This window comes from Octopus sinensis, unplaced genomic scaffold (genome assembly GCF_006345805.1).
Source record: "Octopus sinensis unplaced genomic scaffold, ASM634580v1 Contig10964, whole genome shotgun sequence".
Classification (NCBI taxonomy): Eukaryota; Metazoa; Mollusca; class Cephalopoda; order Octopoda; family Octopodidae; genus Octopus; species Octopus sinensis.
Window position 1 is genome coordinate 666,059 of NW_021832231.1, and position 7,379 is coordinate 673,437.

The window sequence follows — 7,379 nt, forward strand, 5'->3', positions numbered from 1 at the left end:
TCGGAGCACATTAATTCCATGCATTTATTCTTGAACTCTTTCCCATTGTCTGTTTGCAAGATAAACGGGGGTCGGATTGAGAAAAAATCTTTTTTAACTTTCTTGTTATTCTTCAGCTGATTTCGTTTTTGCAAGTTTTACACTGCAAATTTGGAAAAGGAGTCGATTACAACAACCAACTAAGGCTTATTCAAAAAAGACCCATCCATAATTGCTGTTAAGGTTTGAATATCTCCTTAGATCCACTAAATCTGCAATATACCGATCTCTAGGTCCTCTTGCAATTATGGGGGTGATAGTTGGTTTTATTGTCATGAAATTTTTCGACTAACACTGATTAACAATTACTTGGCAATAGACACATTTTGCTATCACACTACAAATTTCTTCCTTGTTACTGAATAAATTTGGTTCTTAGTAACGAGAGCATTCTGTCTCTATCAAAATGAGTATTCATATGCTCGATCTTCAATTGTTTTGAAATGGATACCTCAATAATTTTTAACTTTAGCTCACTTTCTTCTAGAGTAAAAAAACGCAGTTTTTTATTTCCGACTTTTATATACGTTTTTTCAGGAACTTTGAAGCAAAAACGATTTTAAGCGTCCTGAGCCTTCTCCTTTTCTCTTTATCGTATATAGTAGTGGTGTCATCAAAATTTTTTATTTCATTAAGTTGGTTGTCGTTAATTTCAAAGAAACCATTTCTAATTGAATTTTATTGAACAACCCTACTTATTTTCACGGTTTTTAAGCTTTATGAATAAAAGTTATAGTTTTCACGCTAAATATTTAAAACAAAAAGAACAATAAATTATTAAAATAATTAAGAAAGTCATTTTTTCCAATGAAATTAAATATATGACAAATATTATTATTATAAAATATGGCAGTAGGTGGGTTATCCAACCCAGTGGGCTATAAAACCGGTGACATCATTTAAGAATAAATAAGATTCAAACATTTTGAATATTGACAATCCTGTAGTATCCGTGACTAAAGATTTTGCAAATAATAACTCTTCTTGCAAAATAGAATCATCATCGAAATATCTTTATAAAAAGTATTTATAAAAAGTAATACCTTACATATGTCATCAAAATTGAATGATTATCAACGACAACTGATTCGTCAAGTTGGACTGAAAACTTGCGTTCTCTGAGAAATAAAATTAAAGATTGTTCAATTTCATTAGAAATTTCATCATTTTCTTCGTATAGTGTCGTTGCTTAATGGAATAGTCTTCATAATATTTGAAGAATCTTTTTGTAAGATATCGTTATAAATAAATTTAAAAACAAGGACGGATGAACATTTTCTGCAATCGAATGGGCATTACCTATAAATTAAATAATATACCATTTTTTGCGATTAATCTCTGCAACTTTATATGAATAAGATAATCCAGAGACATTTTGAGATATATTTTTATTAAAGATTGACGGTAAGGTGTTTTTATTTTCAAATTCTTTTTTAATTCTAAAAAAAGTCTGGCTTTTTTCCAATTGAATTATGATGTTTTTCGCTTTAAATGTTCAATCAAACGAGACGGTTTCATTGCCTCATTCGAAAAAATTGTACCACATTGAAGACAAAGTGGTTTATTAGGATCTTGAGGATCTTTAATAAATCCAGAGCAATATATTCATCTTTATACATTCTGACTTTTTTTGAACACGACCCATAAAGATAACTAGAAATCTGAATATAATCATCATAGTTCCTCATGACCATGAAAGGATCATCAGAGAGCATAGTTTGACATATTTCGCAGAATAAATTAGGCTCCTCCCTGCTGAAAAATCCGCCTCTTATTTGTTCAATACATTCATTAATGAGGACTCCTTGGATAATAAAAACGACGATTGTATCTACACTTCTTTACTTACAAATATACCCAGAAGTGTAATTTTCCTTAACTTCGTGGATTGTCATTCCGAATATAAAATATTTTCCATCCCAACCTGTTCGGCCATTTCTACATTAGGCCCATCAAACGTCCCAGAGTGACAGCCCCGTTCAACTGGCAATAAATCAACTGACCAACCATAAATTTCATGTTTCCAGTTCCAGACGCTTCAGTTCCTGCGAGTGAGAGTTGTTCACTCAAATCAGCTGCAGGGACCATTTTCTCTGCAAACGACATTTTATAATCCGGAGGACAAACACCCTCAGGTCTTTATTGGTCTCCGGATCACTGTTCACCACAGCAGCCACATGCATATCAATTTTATGATGAGTTTTGCAATTCTGTAGCCGGGAGGAGCCTTCCCCCCAATTATGACGTCCTGGGACGACAGTGTAGTCATCCAAACCAGCCTTGACCCGTTTGAGGCGGTTGTAGAGCGTTATTATATGAAGGCAGCTCAGAAGGTGTCGTTTACTTTCTTGAACTGGTTTGATATGCAATCCAAACATGGTCGAGGGGTCAATCAAGAATCCAAACACTTTTTTAACATACAAAGCGAATTTTTTTATTACTCTATGACATACTGAAACCACAACCTGTTTTATCAAACAAATCTCGTCAATAATCTGTCGATCTGACACAAGTGGCCTCAGTTTGTTCAACTCACGCAAATCTGTTATGAATCCGTCGCCAATTTGCTAAAAGTAATACTTAAAACGTACACGGCGAATAAAATCTGTCAAAGATGGATTGCAGTAGACTAGCCATCTCCTGGGAGTGATTCCGTTGGTTTTGTTTTGAAACTGGCAGGAGTCATTTTATAAAATCAGGAAATCTTGTGATTATACAAAATATTATACACGTCAGTTTTTACTAATTTGAATGAAGTTTGGCGACTCCGTTGACGGAATGTGACCCCACTATGCAAAGATTGGCCATGTTGACACGTTTGTTACGATCCTCCTCAATCAGACTCATTCTCTCCAAGACATCCTCGTCATTGGGCCAAAAACTCAGAGACCGCCTTGCAAAATCACTGCACATTCAACCTGTAAATGCTTGCGATTTATTTTATGGATTATCTGCATTATTCTGGCAACAATTTAGTCAACATTTTTAGTGGCCATCGCTCGAGTGCCTCGGGAAGGATAGTGTGGTTGGTATATCCGAACGTTCTTTTGCAGATATCCCAAGAATAGACCAATCAAGGCCTTCGACGTCCACCAACAGTCTCATCAATTCAGGAACAGCCAAGGATGGACTCGTATCGTTCATTTGAATGGCCACCTACTAATTTATAATAACCAATTGCCTTTTCTGGAAACTGGTCGAATGAAGTCCTAGGTTCTTTCGAGTCCTTGTACCGCCGAATAATATCCTGGAGAGTCGCTGAGGCCAGGAAGTACTCTTGTTTGAGACGGAGTTCCTTATCTTTAAATCTCTTGAAATAAAGGACATTAATACCTCGTCATTTGGATAGAGGACACGTGTTATGCTTTCAGAAAGGTATGGGTCTCTCATAGCTTTGCCGTAATCTCCTGAGTGGACTAGACAGTGACGAAAACTAATAACTTACAGCAATCCAGAAATAATACGGCTGAGGGTTTGGCAGCCCACAAACGCATAGTTATGACGTGGTTATTCCCATATCCCGGGACAGGTGTGTCGTAGGGAATTGCATACACAACCTACTTATTAAGAAAAAGATCACTTCAGTGTCAATCCACTGTGTTTGTCCATCCACTCTGATTGTTTTTCCGTAAAACTTAACAGGAACGATATATTCCTGGATGCACCTCTCCCAGGGATTGCTATACTTTATCCAATTGTCAAGCTCTTCTCTCTTAATTAATTTAAAATAAAATTTAGACATGGTCGGTATCGTAAATTACTTGAGTAAATACGCCATATTCATAGCGCAGTCCATAACCCATGCCTGCAATGCCCAAAGTAGCCATCGAGTCAAGATAACAGGCAGCCAGTCTTCCCAGTCCACCATTTCCTAAACCAATTTCAGGTTCCATGTTTTCTAATTCTTCCAAATCTAGTCCCAGCTGGTTAAATAAGAACATGTTGGACATACTTGATAAACGGCTTCTTCGCACTGCCCGTCTATTCCAACGTTTATCATGGAATTTATCAAAAGACGACCGACGTAGAATTCAATGGACAAATAATAAATTCTCTGGGAAAATAAGATCAAGGAAAACCTTGGAATCCAGTTTGTGATGGTGTTGGCTCGTTCTGATCCACCGGGAAGCCATTTTGTCGCACACCGTGTGAGCCAAAGAGATGTAATAATCACGTTTGGTAGCAATATTGCGGTCCTTGAGGCGAGAGTTGTGCAAATGACGATTAAAGCTTTGTTTAATGTCTCTTACATCCTTTGGGTCTTGAATATCCTTCCACTGTTCTCCTCTCGTTTTTTAGTGTCAAAAAATGGATATTGCATTTAAATAGATTATATAACTCAGAAATAATGTTAATAATGTTAATAATTCAAAAAATCTTTATTTGTTTCTAATTAAAGATTCCAAAAATAAAATAGCAGATAACAAAAATTAAATTTATTAATTTCGATCCTAAATGTCCTACATACTATATTTAAAAAATATGTGATTTATTGATACTGGTTTGAGACTGGTTCAGCCAAAGGGATCCCTAATCTCTACGACTAATGAGTGTTAAAAGTATTCCTCGATATCCGTCCCTTTATGATATCCGTGGAGTACTCGATGTTCCTTATGATTTACTATTATCTCAAAAAATGATTTACTATTATCATTTATGTTAATCGCGTCCAACAAAAAAATATAGTGCATCCCAGAAAGAATATCCGTTTTTTTCATTTTGAAAACAAATTAAGTTAGGAATGTACAGAGGGGAAATTCTGGGGGGGTTAAAGCTCGCACCCTCCTGCGGAAAGTACCGCATGTGTGTTGCCACGGAGAATGGCGATGGATATCCGCTGCAATAGCCACGAAACCTCGCGTGGCTCTTTCGTCCTGTGGGCCAATTTCCTCCCGATGTCGCTGATGAAAGCCGAGGTTAGGGCCCTGCGACGCCCGATGTCTCCAAAGCGATTGGTACGAATATAAAACGGCGTCCAAGTTCTTGGTATTTTTTGATTTTGGCCGTCTCAGCCTTTTCCGTAGCGGACCTGGGGGGAAGTGACAGATGACATGATTGCCGATGGAGAGAAAGAGTCGATGCACGTAGCATCCCAGACAGAGCACTTGCCCCCGAAAAGGAAAGATTGTCATTCCGTCTGGGCGTTTGCCGTCACCACGGTCCAATCCGACAGGCTCAAGTTGTGACGGAAAGCCTGCAGCCTTGAGGGCTCTACCCACGACGTCCATTTTAACGAGGCGTGGCGGGGACTGCATGAAGAAACTGAACATCCTAAAGTGTTCCTCTGAAAATGCAAAAAATGGATCAGCTTCTTCACACGACAATCAATCTACCGGCAATACATGGAACCCTCCATTAGTTATGCTTGTGGGGAGGTTTGTCAGTCAAACAAACCACGAAAAAATCGAAAAAACTCAAGAAAGATTTCGGAAAGCACTACAAGGAACGAATGAGATCTATCCATCTATCCATCGCCTCATTTTAAGAAATCTTGGGAAGGAACCATAAGCCTACAGGCCCTACAACTCCACCACACGCGCCCTCATAGAAATTGTGCCGGATTAGTAAGCAGCACCGGGCAAAGATGAGGACCCTCCTCAGAGAAGCGGGGATCACCTGATTAATTAGTTCTATGTTTTGGACGGGGAGCTTGGTTCTAATGATAATGAGTTCAGATTCTAGTGAATGACCTAAATTAGCTATTTATTTATTAGCTATGAAATTAATAGGCTAAAACTTTTAGTTAATTAAACATTAATATTCTTATTTATAATTATTTTTTTTCAATAATAAATAAAGATGTCAATTGAAATGAATAAATCTTGTGGTTCATTATTGATTCTGTAAAAAATTCCAAGATCTCCTCTCCCAAATCAATATTAGAACCAACAATATGTTTTTTACACCGACAATGTAACCAATAAATCTATTATTATTCTACAGTTGGGAAATACAACATTCCATCACGCTGCTTATGCTGGGAACTGCGAATGCTCAAATCCCTTCTAGTGGCGGGTATCGAAAAGAACATTAAAATAAAATAAACCGAACTGCTCTTCATATTGCCTGTCAAATGGGTCACTTGGACGCAGTTCAATTACTCCTGTCCGCTGAAGTGGATGTCAATATAGTAGATATGGTATAGGGTAGTCCCTGACTCGAAAGTTGGAAATGACTCCTCTACATTGGGCTGTTGAGTCTGGAAACATTGAAATAGTCATGTCGTTGGCCAAAAAGACGGAGGATTTGCTTATGGCGGACAAAGTCTACTCCAATTGGCTGTATTGGTAGTTCAGGAGATCAGTATTTGATATTGCGGCTGGGAAAGATAAGAAGGACATACTCCAATTTCTGTTAAAGGCATTTGCTGATGTCTGAGAGTTGATAGTTCTTGAATGAAAAGTCGAAATTTCGTGAAACTCAGTCTGGGAAGATGCCGATATGTTTTGAGGACGCAGAAGGTAAACTTACGTGGAATACGGTCGATGTTATTGCTTCGGATCACGATTTATTTTGACTTATTTTTGAATTTTATTTATTAAGATTGTGTTATTTGAAAATATTGTGTCATTTATTATTTCAGGATTTGTATTTTTAATTTTGCAGTAGCCATAGTCAGAGGCAATACTCTGGCTATCTGCTAATGACGATTTTTCTCTTGACCTAATTTGATTATAATTTTGCAGTCTATCATACATGCAATTTCAAGTGCCTTTTAACCGTGTATTTTTTCCTCAATAAAGATTAAAAATTTACAACAAATTTATGTGATAAAGACTTATTAATCCACTCGTAACAGCTGGAAATTAATTTCCTTTTTTAATAAGGAAATAGGCAACATCACTTTTTAATTGTCTGTCATCAAATTTGTTACGACTCTTTTCTTCAATTTCTAAATATTCTTCATTCAAATGAATTGCTCCAATTATGAGGTTACTGACTAAATTTATTTTTTCAAAGATTTTGATCCCGTGGCTGTCTTTGTCCATCATACTCTCCAGGGGTCGGAAAATATTTCGAAAGCAAATTCTTGACATTCTCGGAAATATTGAAAAATTTAAGAGCCATCTTTAACCGCTTGTCCAAAGCAAAAATTTAATAATAATTAAGAATTCATTTTAAAGAATAAAATTATTTAGTCTCAAAAATGAGAAATTTGATTCCTCATTTCTTTGGAGAGTTGTTTAATGTCTGAGTCGAAACTAGTTAATTTTAATCTGAGGTTTGATTTTAAGACTGTAATTTTTTTTCTTAATCTCAATTTGTTAGCAAACTTCATGTGCAATTTTTTTAATTCATAAAAAGAGTCCAGAAGAGAACTCCGAGTATTTGATTCATCT

At 36.5% G+C, this 7,379-nt stretch overlaps 1 pseudogene; it reads right to left on the reverse strand.

Moving 5' to 3' along the window:
- Nucleotides 1–1,880: 1,880 nt before the first annotated feature.
- LOC115228738 lies at nucleotides 1,881–7,076 on the reverse strand (annotated as a pseudogene).
- Between the last annotated feature and the right edge of the window lie 303 nt (nucleotides 7,077–7,379).